General features: G+C 38.3%; 1 protein-coding gene and 1 long non-coding RNA gene across 22 annotated transcripts in view; both read left to right on the top strand.

Moving 5' to 3' along the window:
* LOC122079662 (putative disease resistance protein RGA3) overlaps positions 1-15940 on the top strand; it is a 61191-nt gene that overhangs the window by 14328 nt on the left and 30923 nt on the right. The window lies entirely within an intron of this gene.
* On the top strand, positions 1344-15900 carry LOC122079663. 19 transcript variants are annotated; one of them, XR_006140501.1, is made up of 10 exons: positions 1344-2050; positions 11117-11174; positions 11463-11633; positions 11734-12295; positions 12376-12761; positions 12858-12901; positions 13010-13090; positions 13259-15092; positions 15229-15360; positions 15751-15899. It is a non-coding gene; the product is annotated as an uncharacterized LOC122079663 (long non-coding RNA). The 19 variants fall into 19 exon arrangements; XR_006140488.1 differs by having other exon boundaries at positions 13010-15092; XR_006140489.1 differs by having other exon boundaries at positions 11734-11930; positions 12018-12078; positions 12195-12295; positions 12376-15092.

The raw sequence follows: 15940 nt of genomic DNA on the forward strand, positions 1-15940 counted from the left end.
ATGGTAAATCTATATGATTATGTATTTTAAGATCTATGAAGGGAGCACTTTATTGATCTTGGTTTAGGGACTATACCCATGGTTAAATATCTTTATGATTCTTGTATTCTAAATACTATAGGGTTATTCATATGTTTAATATGGTAAAGGATCCCTAAGAAAGATGTCTACTACAACTTGGAGGAAGTTTGAATTTAATTAGTCTCAACAATGTGAAAAGTAGCGAAGATGCTAAAGCAGCAAATTTGAAGGACAAACAAAAACTTCAAGAGTTGACCTTAGAATGAGAATCAGATTGGCATCTTTGTTCCAATGAGGAAAGCAGGAAACAAGACCATATATTGGAGGAGCTCCAACCTCATCAAAATCTGTTTCTTCGGAGGATACTACGTTTCAGTGGCACCGAGCTGAATAATGGGAGTTCACATCTCTCAAATTTACATGAACTCTCTATTTACTCATGTCACGATGTAAAGTCTTTGGATATGACAGGCTTGAGATCTCTTCGGAAATTGATGATTTCATATTGTGAAAATCTGGAGTATGTAGGAGTTGAGGGTCTCATGCACTAGGAGCTTTTGGAATTCAAGGGATGTGATAAGATGAAATCTCTTGGAGTGAAGAAGGGCGCAAATTAGGAAGAGCATGAAGTGGGCATAAAGTGGGTTCCTCACGAGATGAACATATACACAACATACCCAATCTTCGTAGTGCGAAGATGCGGATCGAAAGTTGTGATCGTCTTGCAACTTTACCAGAGAAGCTCTTGCAATCACTGACGACACTGCATATAGAAAATTGTGCAAATCGAATGGTTTTGACAACAGGCTTAGAAAACCTTTCGTTGCTTCATCATTTGCAAATAGAAATTTGTCCAAATCTAAAGAAATTGCCAGAAGACATAGGACATCTCTCATCTCTTCAACACTTTACAATTAGGGAATGCCCTAAGCTTGAGTCTTTATCAGAAGAGATGCAACACTGGAAATCGCTGCAAAAGCTGAGCATAGTTGGTTGTGCATATCTATGGGCTCTACCTGGGGGAATTGCAAAACTTACATCACTTAAAGAATTAGAGATCAATGGATGTGATTCATTGATCTCTTTTCCTGACAAGATGAAACAATTGATGTCGTTACAAAAGCTGAAGATTGAACAATGTTCAAATTTGAGAGCTCTACCGGACGGCCTTGCCAGCCTCTCGTTACTAGAGGTATTGGGAATTTCGAGTTGCAATAGGTTGAAGTCTTTGCCTGGAGGGATGCAACAGTTAGCATCACTAGATACATTGAAGATAAAAGGTTGTGATAATCTAGAAAAATGCCCAGAGGAATTGGGGAAGGGTTGAGGGATGCAACACTTAGCATCACTAGATACATTGAAGATAAAAGGTTGTGATAACCTGGAAAAATTGCCAGAGGAATTGGGGAAACCCTCAACCCTTCGTGTGTTGGCTATAATTGGTTGTCCCAATCTAAAAGTTCTACCAGAGGGATTGAGAAACCTCCAAAACCTCCCTCTGTTGGAAATAACTGATTGTTCTAATCTAACCACTCTACTAGATGGCTTGGGAGACCTCTCATCACTTCGATCTCTGGACATCCAAAGATGCCTTAAATTGACGTCATTCCTGGAAAATTTGCAACAGATGACATCCTTCCAAGTACTTTGGTTGATCGAGTGTCCGAAACTAAAAGATTTGTCCAGAGGGTTGGGATATCTCTCAGCACTTGGGAAGTTGCCCATCTGGGGACGTCATAACCTCATCAACCTTTTGCCTCAGGGAATTCAAGATCTGAAATCATTACAAGAGCTGACGATTTCGGATTGTTTGAAACTACAAACTCTACCAGACGAATTGGAGAACCTCTTGTCACTTAAGAGCTGGTTATTTGGAAATGCCCCAAATTGAAGTCTTCAAAGAACGTGATACAACAATTGAAAGGGAGAAAGTTACGAAAATTGAACATAAGAGACTGTTCTTTACTGAAGACCATAAATGATGAATCTTAATCCCTGTTAACATCGTCCTTACTCCTCCAGGCTACAGGTTCGTTTTCTCGTACCCTCTACTCATTTCTTTGTTTTGAATTTTCATTTCCAACCAATGCTCGAAAATCTAGTGTTTGTTACTTTGTTTTGCTATTTGTTCTTCTTTCTCCCCTGTATTTTTCTCTAAATTTATATTTGTTGGTTGTGGATAGTCAGTCCTGGTTCATGGGGGTAGCTATATGGTTGGCTCTTGGTCCTGACTGAGATAAAAATAATTTTATTCAAGCCTTGGGTAGAGGAACTCAGAGCCATAGAAAGGCTCAAACAGGACAAACCTTCACTGTATTTCTGTAATTAATCCTGGCTATGCTCATGAACATTATAGTAAGTTGTATGAGAATACTTACATCAGAGCTAAGCATAAAACACTTTACAGTCTCATTTTAACTCAATGAGAGAGACATCTTTGAACTCCTCCACAGCTAGCATCCAATGCTGCAAACTTAGCTTACCCTGCTCACTGTACAAATGTCCAGGGTTTATCTTGTATTTGAAAAAACCTCATGTTTTCCAGCTTCCAGTACCTACTAACTAGAACATTTGTACTTGTGCTGGCATTCCTAGGTCCATTGCCTCCTCTACCCAGACTTTGAGGAACCAACCTGGACAGGAGGCCCTTCTTGTTTCAGCCTAAGGGGTGATTGGAAACAAAAAAAATTCTAGATCACCAAACTTTTACAGTCTACACAAGCTCTCCTTCATTGGTAGAATTTGTGAAGTAGCTTACAATATCATAAGGTGCTAATATAGAGTTGGTCCAATGAATCTTAGACTCTTGTAATGGTCTATAGTCCCTGTAAGATCTCTAACATACTTGAATTGACTATAGTGGATGATCTCCATTCTGTTCTTCCTTAATTGAATCTTTTCCATCTTTCTGAAATTTTCATCTAGAAGAGTGTGAAGATTAATTGATTTTTTTTCTATCCAATGGGTCAAACTTTAGAATAAGAGATCTTCTGGAGTTTGCTCTGTTGATTGACACAACAGGCAGCTTATTAATGTTATTTTAATCCATTCCTACCCAAACTCAGATAGAATCAGCCAAACATGGCCAACTCAACTCAAGGATGCAATCAGGATCCTGGATCTGAGTTTTTAATCCTTGGCAAGCCCCACCTTCCTTTATCCATATGTAAAATTTGAACAACCAAAAGGAGCTTTCCATGTGTCAGAACAGAGCCTTCAAACCCAATTGAAATGTCAAAAAAGGGTCAGGGTAGTTTAATTGCTGAAAAGGGAAAAGCCAAATACAAAGTGGACATATGGTTGAGTTGAACCACTGAGTTGGGCTTGTGCCCAATCTGGGTTGCACTTCTCTATCCAATGGTTCAGGTTGGTTACATCATCCTCTATTTTTCTATCTTTTTGTTTATCTACTTATCCTTCCTTTGTTCTTCTAAACTCCTTAATTTTTCCCCTTTCTAGTTTTTCTTTTAGAGGGTGTTTTGTTGATCTGATGTCATTTTTTTTTCTTTCACCATGATTTTATTTTGTTGATCTTATGATAGTATGTGTTTTAGGCTATGTTTGGTAACCAAGAAAAGAAAAGAATTCAAAATTTTGAATTTGATGAGAGAGAGAGACACATAAAAAAGTCATTGTGTAATCATATCTTTTGTCTTATTATGTCTTATTATGTCTTTTGTATGTAACATAGTCTAAATCGAAAATTTAGTCTCTATTAATACTTGTGACCCACTTTTTTTGGTTTATTGGGGTTATTTATTCTATGTATGACAATAAAATGTCATTGTGGTGGTCATGAATGTAGAAGTGGATGATGAAATTCTTGTATGGTTCAATGCTTTTTGTAGCAAAGTGTCCAGAAATTTGGCTTTGTAACTAAAGGATTTGTTGGTACTTGAATTGATGTTAAATATGAGTAGTAGTTTGAAAGGGAAAGGATTCAGTAGATGTCATTGTGTTGAGGTTTTTTTGAGAAAGACATTTGGAGCTTCTTGTTTTGGGTCTGTTGTTCAAAAGATGAAATTGTAACATTTTTGAGAAAGGCATTTGGAGCTTCTTGTTTTTGGTCTGATGCAATTGTAAAGTTTTTGGCAAGCCATTTTCTTTTCTTCACAAACACCCACCCCACCCCCCACCTGCCCCCCCCCCCCCCAAAAAAAAAAAAAAAAAAAAAAAAAAAGAGAGTGAAAAAGAAGAAGAAGAAACCCAGTGAAGCTGTATTTCTGGATTATGTAAGTGTTGGATGCATTCCATTTCAGCAGAGAGCTACTATTATCGGGGAAACTAGGAGTTGATGAATCTGTGGATCATCCAAAGAAGGGAACTGCTGAAGAAACTAGTACAGAACAACAGTTTATTCATCTCAACATTTTGCTTCTGAATAATTTCATTGCTGAACTCAGGCACTAGAAAACACAATACTCGAAAGCCATGTTTATATCTTGGTCTTTAAACATCAATAGAACTAAGAGCCTCTAGCTGTTAGGCATATTAGTAAACCGGTGAAATCTTAATTATGAAGCCTGGAACGTAAAGATATTTATGATGAACATGATCAAGTCAATTCTAATGCAAGGATTTTACTGGAGTTTATAATTTCTGATTGTTAGGCATTTCTTCTAGTTTAGGTGGATAATTGGATGTAAAATTTATTGATTCTTTTTTCTTTGGAAACTTAAGAAGTATGTCCTGCAACTATAGATCATAGAATCGTGTACAATCAGACAACTGAGTTTTATTTGTCGAGTCCCTTGGCTGGTGAGTTCTGTTGAATTTCTGGTTTTGTGTCGCTCTTTTACTGAAAAAGTTGAAAATTTATTGCTATATTTTATCTTCTCAGCTCCTGTTGGTAAATGGAATCTACTTGATTATATAGTTGTTAATCAATAATTTAAGTCTTAGCCAAATTATTTATCTTTTTGGTACCATTGTGATATGAAGGGAACAACTTGAATGATGGAAAAGAAAAATCAGTGCTTACATTTGTTCTGAGGGCGAAGTGTGTTCTTGTTGACTATCGTTGGAAAAAATTATTGGTAAGACTGGACCAATTGGCCATCTTAGCCACATGGATATCCGGTGAGTTTAATCAAAACTGTTATAAGTTGAGAATCGAAGATTTAGAGAATGATTTGACTTGTTTGTAATGACAGAGTCTTTCTTACTTATAAGAAGATTATAATAAATCAAATAAGGGAAGTAGGATAACGCTGACTAAGGGTCCCTATCTACAAGATACGCTGACTAAGCGTCCTTATCTAAAATATTTACTACAGTAAATAGTAAATAATAAAACTTAACCGAGGTAAGAATAAAACTAACTATCGTCATCTCAACACTCCCCCTCAAGTTGGTACAAATATATCATACATGCCCAACTTGGAGACGAGATGATGAAATGCCTTACAATGAACAGCCTTGGTAAACACATCAGCTAACTGATTTGCAGTACTAACAAAGGGAATGCAGACAGTCCCTTGGTCAAGCTTCTCTTTGATGAAGTGTCTATCAATCTCAATATGTTTGGTCCTATCATATTGAATAGGGTTGTGGGCAATGTTGATGGCTGCCTTGTTATCGCAATACAGACGTATAGGACCTTCAACATTAACTCGGAGATCACTCAGTAGGCTCTTAAGCCATACCAACTCACAAATCCCTTGGGCCATTGTGCGATATTCGGCTTCAGCGCTAGACCGAGATACCACAGATTGTTTCTTACTACACCAAGTAACAAGGTTCCCTCTAAGGAAAGTACAATACCTAGAGGTAGATTGTCAATCATCAATAGATCCAGCCCAGTCAGCATCAGTAAGGGCCTCAATCTTTAATTGCCCCTGAATAAAATACAAAATAACCTTTCCAGGAGCGGATTTCAAATATCGTGGGATCCGGTACACATCATCAAGGTGAGGTATCCTGGGATCATGAAGGAAACGACTAACAATACCCACAACATAAGCAACATCGAGCTTGGTGTGGGACAAGTAGATCAGACGGCCAACAAGTCTCTGGTACTGCTCTTTATCAACAGTCACCCATTGCACTGCTCAGCTGATGATTGACCTCTATAGGGGCATCTGCAGGCTTGCACCCAAGCATACCTATCTCACTAAGGAGATCTAAAACATACTTCCTTTGGGAAATGAAGATACCTCTGTTAGATCTAGCCACTTCAATCCCAAGGAAATACCAAAGGGTTCCTAGGTCCTTCGTCTCAAACTCTGCTGCTAGTAAGGCCTTAAGATTGGAGATCTCCTCATCATTGTTCCCAGTAATCACAATAGCGTCAACATAGACAATCAGAGCAGTGACCTGGTTACCTTTCGCCTTTGTGAACAAGGCGTGATCAGCTTGACTCTGTCTATATCCAAAGCTTATCATAGCTTTCATAAACCGACTAAACCATGCCCTAGGAGACTGCTTGAGGCCGTACAACGACTTCTTCAACTTGCAGACATGTCCGACATTGGAAGGAGTGGCAAAGCCAGGAGGAACATCCATATAAAATTCCTCTTCAAGATCTCCATTAAAAAATGCATTCTTGACATCCAGTTGTTGAAGATTCCATCCTAGATTTGTAGTAATAGATAGCAATGCCCTGATAGAGTTCATCTTTGCAATTGGGGTAAAGGTTTCTTAGTAATCAATCCCATAGGTTTGGATAAAACCCTTAGCCACCAGGCGTGCCTTGTACCGCTCAACTATTCCATTAGCCTTCTGCTTGGTTGTAAACATCCACTTGCACCCAACTAATTTCTTTCCTTGAGGGGGAAGAATAAGTTCCCAGGTACCATTTTTGTCTAATGCTAGCATTTCCTCAACCATTGTAGCTTTCAACTTCGGATCATTTATAGCTTCCTTCCAACCCTGTGGAATAGACACAGAAGACAACGAAGAAACAAAGGCCCTATAGGAGGGAGATAAAGATGTATAGGAAACAAAATTAGAGATGGGATGCTTGGTACAGGAACAAACTCCTTTTCTAATAGCGATAGGAAGATTGTCCATTATAGGAGCAGAAGGTATAATATCAATTATGGGAGGCTCTGAAGAAGTAACAGGCAAAGATTAAAGTATCGGTATCGGTCGCTGTATCGATAGGCAAAATTAAGATACGTATCGGAGGGTATCGTATCGTATCGGAGATACGCTAAAGATACCTATATAAATGGATAGGAAACACTTTTTTAAACAATTTTGCATAAAAAATTTGTTAAAAAAATCTATTGATAACATGTATTATGCATAAACAATAAATTGAGGGTATCGCACTAAGAATTCAAGGTTTGTAGTTGTCCCATAAATGTAAAATCCTTGTTCCCAACATTGATTTCCACTTTAGTTTGAGAGAAATAGGGCTGACAGCAACTCTAGAACAAAAACCCCTCAAAAAATCGTGTTTTTCTGAAAAATTACCCATCTTGGCCATTATATGACCGTAGCACACTATATTGGTACATACCGATACTCACCGATACGTACGGATACTCATCGATACGTACCAATTGATACATACCGATACTCATCGATATGTATCGATACATACCGATACTCATCGATATGTATCGATACATACCGAAACGTACATTTCACCTCGATTTTATATTTTCCATAGAGTATTAGTGTGTATCGTATCGTATCAATGTGTATCGGTCCATATCGATATGTATTATAAGATATATATCGATACGAAAGAATTTAAAAATTCTATGTATCGTATCGGTTGGTTAAATTTAAGATACGTATTGGAGGGTATCGTATCGGTATCGGAGATACTTTAAACCTTGACTAACAGGTACAATATCAAGTATGGAAGATATATTACTTGATACTAATGGATCCGATGGAGGTGCTTCAGAAGGCTATGGCTGGTTACCAGTGGTGTCTTGCTCCTTGGCGTCTTGTTCCTTGGACCTCCGAGTGTAAGTGATCACATCTTTTACAGGCTGATCTGGTGGCTCCCCCTGAATGGGAAGCATACCCTGAATAGGAGACGCATCAATAATAAAAGGAGACTCTCCCCCTAAAGAGGTGACGTGAAATACACCTTAGACTCATGAAAAGTGGCATCCATAGTGACATACAAGCGGCGAGTAGGAGGGTGATAACACTTATACCCATTTTGAGAAGCCAAATAACCAAGGAAAACACATTTTAGAGCCCGAGGATCAAGCTTGGACCTTAAAGGAGAGGAATTATGGGCAAAACAGACGCACCCAAATACCCAAGGAGGAAGACTAGAAACAATTGTAGGATCGGGGAGAAAGAAATTGGGGGCTTAAAGTTAAATATACTAGAGGGCACTTGGTGAATAAGGTGGGCAGCAATAAGAATGGCATCGCCCTAGAGATATTTAGGAACACCAATAGCAAGCATTAGAGCCCGGGCAATGTCAAGGAGATGGCGATTCTTACTCTCTGGGATCGCATTTTGTTCAAGTGTCCTAACACAAAATGGCTGGGAGAGAATGCCCTAAGAATCAAGTATTTCTGAAACTCCCCATCTATATACTCAATGCCATTGTCACTATGAAGGACTCGTACAGTGGCATCAAATTGGGTTCGAAGCATGGCATGGAAAGATTTAAAACAAGAGAAGGCATCAAACTTATTATGCAATAGGTATACCCATGTCAGGCGAGTACAATTATTAATAAAAGTAATAAACCAAAGAAATCCATTCCTATCAATTGTCCAAGAAGAACCCCACAAATCTGACTAATAGTAGAAAAAGGAATGTCACTTTTATTTTTAGTAGGAAAGTAAGAAGTGCGTGTATGTTTAGCAAACTCACATATATCACGCTTAAGTTGTTCCAAACCAAAATGTTTGACTAAAGTAGGAAACATGCGACGTAAAATATGAAAAGAAGGATGTCCCAGACTACAGTGCCACTGGTGGAGTTGAGAGAGAGAGAGCTGTCAGAACGGAGAGTACAAGCTACCACAGGAGGAGGCACAGCCAGTGGAGAATCTAAGTAATAGAGCCCATCACAGACCTGACCATACTCAATCGTTGCACCCATCATTAGATCCTGGAAAAGGCAATGGGTAGAAAAAAAGTGAATAGAACAATTCAACTCCTTAGTTAAACGATAGATGGAAACAAGATTAGCACATAATTTTGGGACATGCAACACAGATGGAAGAGAAATTATAGAGGTACAGGAAACGGAACCTTTACCAGAAATGGGGGATAAGGAATCGTCAGCCACACGTACCTTATCCTGATCGGAACAAGGAATATAAGTATGGAAGACCTCAGAGCTACTTGTCATGTGATCAGTAGCACCCGAATCATGTAACCATAAGGGAGAATGAGAGAAAGAAACAAGGAAACTACTTGTTTGAGCAAAAGTTGGACATAGGAGGAGCAGGAGAAGTGCCTAACTGTGTCATTATTTGCTTGAGGGCAGCCATTTGATCTGGAGAGAACGGTGCAATAGTGGAGGCATTGTCAATAGACTCAAACAAATGGGCCTGGGGGCCTTGTTTTCCAGTTTTGCTATTACGCCCACCCTTGGGACAACCATAGAGCTTCCAGCATCTTACCCTAGTATGGCGAGGGCAACCACAATAATCATGTTGAACAGTTTCCCAAGGGGAAGAACCCTTAGACAGGATTTCAGCAGTCGGAGTAGCTAATAGTGTAGACCGAACAGGAACTGTAGAGGGTAGCATAACAAAGCAATGATGATCCTTAGACAGAATCAAGTTATATGCCTGGGGAAGAGTCGGAAAAGTTTTGCGACCCAAAACCTATACCCTTATCTGATCATATTCAGGATTAATATATGTTAGAAAGTCATACAACCGTTCCATGTCTTGCTCCTTCTGAAGTGTGCCAGGATCAGTAGGACAAACCATAGGGACTGGGTGATAAAAATCCAGCTGTTGCCATGAGCTGCATAAGGTGGAATAATAAGTTGAAAGAGATAACCCTTTTTGAGTGGTGAACAAACGGTTCTACAAATCTCATAGACTTGAGTATAGTTCTCCCCCTGAGAATAGGTTTGCCTTACTGCATCTCAGAGATCCTTAGCAGAGTTAAATAGGACAAAGCTTGGGCTGATTGTAGGCTCCATAGAGTTCATCAGAAAGGGCATAATAATAGCATCATTGGCTAACCAGGTGTTAGTTGCGATTGGATCAGTTGGTTGAGGAGTATCTCCAGTGAGAAAACCAGAGTAGTTATTCCCACAGATAGTAAGGAGGCAGGTACGAGACCACGTGAGGTAGTTCTGACCATTAAGTTTGATGGGTCCAGGATGAAGAGTGGACTGATTCCTTGAACGGTGACCACTAGAGGCCTCAGAGGAGGCAACAACAACCTTATCATCATCATTTACTTTAGTCATAGCTCAGAGAGAAGAACACGTGGATTGCGCAAGCAAACGCAAAGGGGCGCTAACAAAAAGTGTTGATGGCAGTGACAGAAGCAGGTGTAGGAAGCAACAGGCACAGATGTAGGTGTAGGTGCAAATAGGGGTAGGCAACAGAAAGAGCAGGGCCGCGGCAAGAAGAGAGATGACGGCAAGGCACGAGCATTCGTAGGCAGTGATGTCGTGACGGAGGCAGAAGCGGGCGTGGTGAGAAGGCGCAATGGGTTAGGGGTTAGGTTTGCATGGAACGAGGTTTAGTCTACCATGCTAGACTAGGAGGCGAGGCTTCCAAGGGCTGAGAAGAAAACCAAAAAAGGAAGAAGAAAATATTTTTAGGGTTTTTGGCTCTGATACCAAGTTGAGAATCAAAGATTTAGAGAATGATTTGACTTGTTTTTAACGACGAAGTCTTTCTTATTTATAAGAAGATTACAATAAATCAAATAAGGGATGTAGGATAACGCTAACTAAGCGTCCCTATCTAAAAGATTTACTACAGTAAATAGTAAATAATAAAACTTAACCAAGATAAGAATAAAACTAACTACGGTCTTCTCAACATTGTATAATCCATAACTATCATGTATTTGTTTTTTGGTTTATACTTGCCTTTTAGGGTAAGCAGTTTATTGCGCAAAAACTTTATTTATTTGGTATTTAACAATTATCAAATTGTAACACTTACAATTCTCGTGATATTGTATCCTTACAGGTTTTGAAAATGGCTAGCATTCCTTTAGATGGCACTAGTGCGAGTGGGGCAGATTCGGGTATGATCAATAAACCTACTTTGGAATTTGTTTTGGGATACATTACTTAAGTCAATCTTTTTGCATGGATCCTTGCACTCGTCCTTGCTAGGAATCTCCATGTAATCGACCCCATTAAGTTGGGATAAGGTTTTGGATGTTGTTGTTGTAATACATTCCTTACGTCATTGATCACTAAAATTTTATTTATTTGTTCTTGTAAATTGGAATTCACTTGTAGCCTGTTATCCCAAGTACGAAATGAGGTCATAAATTCATAATAGGGCCATTGAAACAATGTCAATGCAGTTCGGACAGAAGAAGAGAGTACACCTCAATGAGCACCATCAGAGCATTCATCATATCACATCCTAATTCGTTACTTGAATGGGAATGGAACCACCGTAAGGAACAATTTGTGCTGCCTTGTTATTATCCCGACTGGTGGAAAGTGTCAGAGCTCTTTGGAAGAAAATTCAGGTTAGGTGACAACCCATATGTCCATTCAAGATCTATGGTACTTAAACTCTTTGAGTTTTCATTTGAGGATTTTAATTTTCTATAGTACATTGTCTTATAGGATAAAATTGATGCTGTTGGTAAGAAATGGTCTTCCAAAAATTGGGTCTACAGCGGAAGGCCTTTAAGCTCAAATGAAATGCTGAAATATTTGATAGATGTGATAGTCATAACGAGTTAATTGAGAAATGTGATACTTGTTTTCCACTGGATCAGTGGAAAGACCTCATAACTAAGTGGCAGAATGAGAAAAATGAGGTAGGATTTATTTATTTGCGTAGAATGCATTGCTAATTGTTAACTGTGGCTGACACATAGGTAATGTATGTTTTTCCAATATGGTAGGATGTTTGTATGTGAAATAAAGAGAGCAGATCAAAACAAAAAAAATGAGTCCTACTGCTGGGTAAAGAAGTTTTGCCGAACTTTATTATATTTTGATACATTTCTTACACAAATATACATATAATTGATAATTCTGAAGAACATGTAAAATGTTATAATTAACTGTTTGTTCGATAGAGGGCCCTGAGGGTGAGGAGCCTTCAAGGTTCGAGATGTTTATGATTGTACACAAGAAGAAGAATGGACAGCCGGTAGATGTGGCCTCACAAGAAACAATGGTATGTATTTCTATGTTATGTATTTGTTGCTGTAAACACTTCATTTTTTTTTTTGCTAACTTGTTTACAATTATTTGTAGACAAAGCTCAATGATAAGTTGAGTCAGTTGCCCAAAGAAATAAGAAATTAGAGAGCACTAAAAGAAGGCATCTTCACCAAGGTTATAGAAAAAGACACTCACATTCAAGTGCGCCTACTTGGAGTTGAGTAAGCCCAAAGGACCTTGGGCTAACAAAAATGTGCCAGAACACAGAGTTGCAATGTCAAATGGCGGAGTTGAAGCAAGAAATGGCAAAAGAAAGAAAGAAGTTGATGGAAGCATTGGCAGAAGAAAGAAAAATATGAAACAAGAGCTGGAAGAAGAAAAGTAGAAGAATGCAAAGGCTCTTTCCAGTATGCAATCACAACTAGAAAAACTTACGCAAGTCATGATTAATAGAACCTCACGGAATTCAATTAATTTCGGTAATTATGAATTGTAATGATTTCTCTATCTCTATGACTATTTAATTACAATTTTATATGCAACTAATTTTGATTGATGATTCATTTGACCAATAGGTCAATGATGAGATTGCACAAGCAATTGTAAGAGGGTGAGAGAGGTAACTATTCTCATAGGAGTTTTTATATATATGACCCTTATTCTTCTCTAATTGTTTGTTTACTTTTCTTCTTTCTTCATTTTTTCCTAATTTGTTCTCTATTAGCAGATTTTATTTGTGTTTAACTTCTTTTCGGCGGCTTCAGCATTAGATATACAAAGAAACGTTGCTTCTCTTCTGGGATAATGGGTATATTATTAAGTTTGAGAACTCCAATTTTGTCCATGTTAATTTCTCAATCGGAATGTTCATTTGTCCATTTTCTGCCATTGTCAAATATTTACTGGTTATGTCTGCAACAGCTAATTACATGTACAATGCTCCTTTTCTTGTAATATTATTACCCTAATTCATCAGCAGAAAAATCAGGGACCAAGGGAGCTCATGATACACCTAGTAGCAGATTGCGGAGATATAAGTGTGCTTCCTCACTAGATTCAAGAAAAGTTGTTAAATATTTTTGGGAAAAAGAAGCCTTAAAGGCAGGTAGCCCATGCACCCAGACACAGGGGGACAGAATGACCACCCTGCTCCTCATGAAATGGAAATCCTGCCCCTGTTGATGCTCCCGCACGCGCTCCCAGTGGCCCCCATGCTAATGCAAGGCCATGCTGCCTTTTAGGAACCTCTCCGATATGTTTTCAGTAATGTGAGATTCCAATCCTTCATAACTAGTAACTGAATGCATGTAATCTTTCATACAAATACATGTATGGTTCAGTTTTTGACAATAAATTAGATCTTCAAAAGCCAGTACTCTAAATCTCTAATGATTAACCTTGCATGAAATTTTATTTGTAAAGCATATCTCTATGAAGTGCTTGATCATGTTGTTGTCATATGTCTTGATAAATTCCTATTAGATAATTAATTTAAATAAAGTCTTGCTACCATGGGCATGATCAGAAACTGGGAAAGACTTGAAAGACTAGTCTGATATAGATGAAACCAGTGAAAAATATATCTTCCACTTTGTTGATCTGGCTGGACCTGGAATTCATGCTTCAAGCCTGGAGTTTAATGTAGTTCTATTTCTATACGTCTTATCATTACTGGGAAGGTTTAATGTTTGTTGGTAGAATGTGGCAGCCTTGTATTACTATAGCTTTTGAATTTTATCTAAGTTTGTTTGGACGTGAATGAGATTGCTTTTGCATATGGCGGCCTCTCTCTCCACCCTTCACTAATGATAAATTAGATATAATATTACTTTGTATTATGACGGTTCAACTTGAATGTGGGAACCATTGCACCTGATTTTGAGGCTAGATGCTCAGAAGTTTGTTCTTCTTTCGGTCTTATCGAGTCAGCTAAAGTTCCCAAAAACCACCCTCGTGTGTGGTGAATCCTTTCTTTGCTTCTGGAGAGATCTGTTCATAAGAATGAAAAGTTACTGGAGACTATGCAAAAGAAAGATTCGGTTACAATGTTGATCACAACTTCAAGTACTCAAGCTGCAGCTTCCTGCTTTGTTGTTGCTTACAATGTTCATTTCACTTCCCTCAATGTTTACCTCCTTGTAATTACAAGTTTGATGGTAGCAGCAAAATTTATTGATGATGTGCAAGTATTAGAGCCTGTAGCCAGAATCTCTTTACAGTTGGGTAGCATATATTCGAATAATCATGCCAAACATCGGGTACATAGATGATAGGCCTTCTGAGTTCTTACTATCATCATGAGACTTGATTAGTGACTCATCCATTCAAGTTCTGATTGAGGAGGTTTTGGATCAGAAGTCGCTCAGTAAGTATGCTAATGGACCAGAGCAATAAACTGCCAATATATAGCTACAAGTTGGACAGCCCCAGGCCCCAAAGGAATAAGGTTTGTGCTTAAGGTTACCGTCGCAATTTGGCACCATGAAATTTAAATTCAGTTTGATTTTCGGCCTATGCCCAATTGAAGAGTTAGCAGTTAATTAACCTGTTATGATTAATGATGTTGGCCTGTGTATTATAGACATACAAAATTGGCGAATGGCAATTAAGGCTGAGGTCTTAGACATATTGACCTGGAAACTAATATGTTTCATCTGAAATAACATACTAGTATGAGAAGGGTAGATAAGTCTGTGTCTGAGCAATTCATCCCATTCTTTGCCATTTACAGGCAGCATCTGACAAACCAGGATCCAGCTTTCTGCCATTAAGCTCTCCAAATTTGCAAACAAGTGTCTTCTGCAGACAGGGTAGCTTGTCTTCTCTCATCAGTTTATTTGCAAGAGGACTAGTTCAGTCACAGGATATTAGTGTAAAAATGATAATAAACAAGGCTGACCCTGTTTTTTTTTTTTTCATTTCTAATACCGTATCTCTCTACTGCAGATATTTCTTAGTGGTTTGTATCCTAATGTTGTGAAGGAGGAGATCGAGGCAAATATTTTCTCAGTTTGGGGAACTTGTCTATGTTAAGATTCCTTTGGGTAAAGGATGTTGTTTTGTCCAATTCGGAACTCGGTATGTCCTAGTGAAATATAAACATCTGTTTTACTCGTTTGCCTTAATTATCTAAGAACATTCAAAATGCCTGATAAAAATGTGTGCTGATTGTTCTCTTTTTTTTTTAATGGTTTGTGTACTCATGGCTGTTTAATTAGACTAACACAACATGATATTTCGGCTGAATAATGTTAATCTAGAAGCTTGTCTTTTTATTGGCGTCGTTTATACTTCATTGTTATGTCCTGTCTAACAACTTTGTCACCTCTTTATTTAATTTAGAAGCTAGTCTTTTTATTAATGCTGTTTATACTTCATTGTTATATCCTCTCTCACCACTTTGTCACCTCTTTATTTACTGAACTTTTGTACAAAAGGTTGTATTATTTTGTTATTTGACATTTTCAGCCCATGCTGTGCTTCTGCTGAAGAAACAATACAAAGGTCGCATGGAACTATTATTGGTCAACAAATAGTCCACCTTTCATTGAGCAGAAGCTCAACAACTGATGAAGTGAGTCCATTTATTTTTCTGCTGATGTTTGTAGAGATTCTTGCTATGGGGTGTCTGGGTGTTAAACATGTGAGTAATTGCTTT

Source organism: Macadamia integrifolia, chromosome 5 (assembly GCF_013358625.1).
Source record: "Macadamia integrifolia cultivar HAES 741 chromosome 5, SCU_Mint_v3, whole genome shotgun sequence".
Classification (NCBI taxonomy): Eukaryota; Viridiplantae; Streptophyta; class Magnoliopsida; order Proteales; family Proteaceae; genus Macadamia; species Macadamia integrifolia.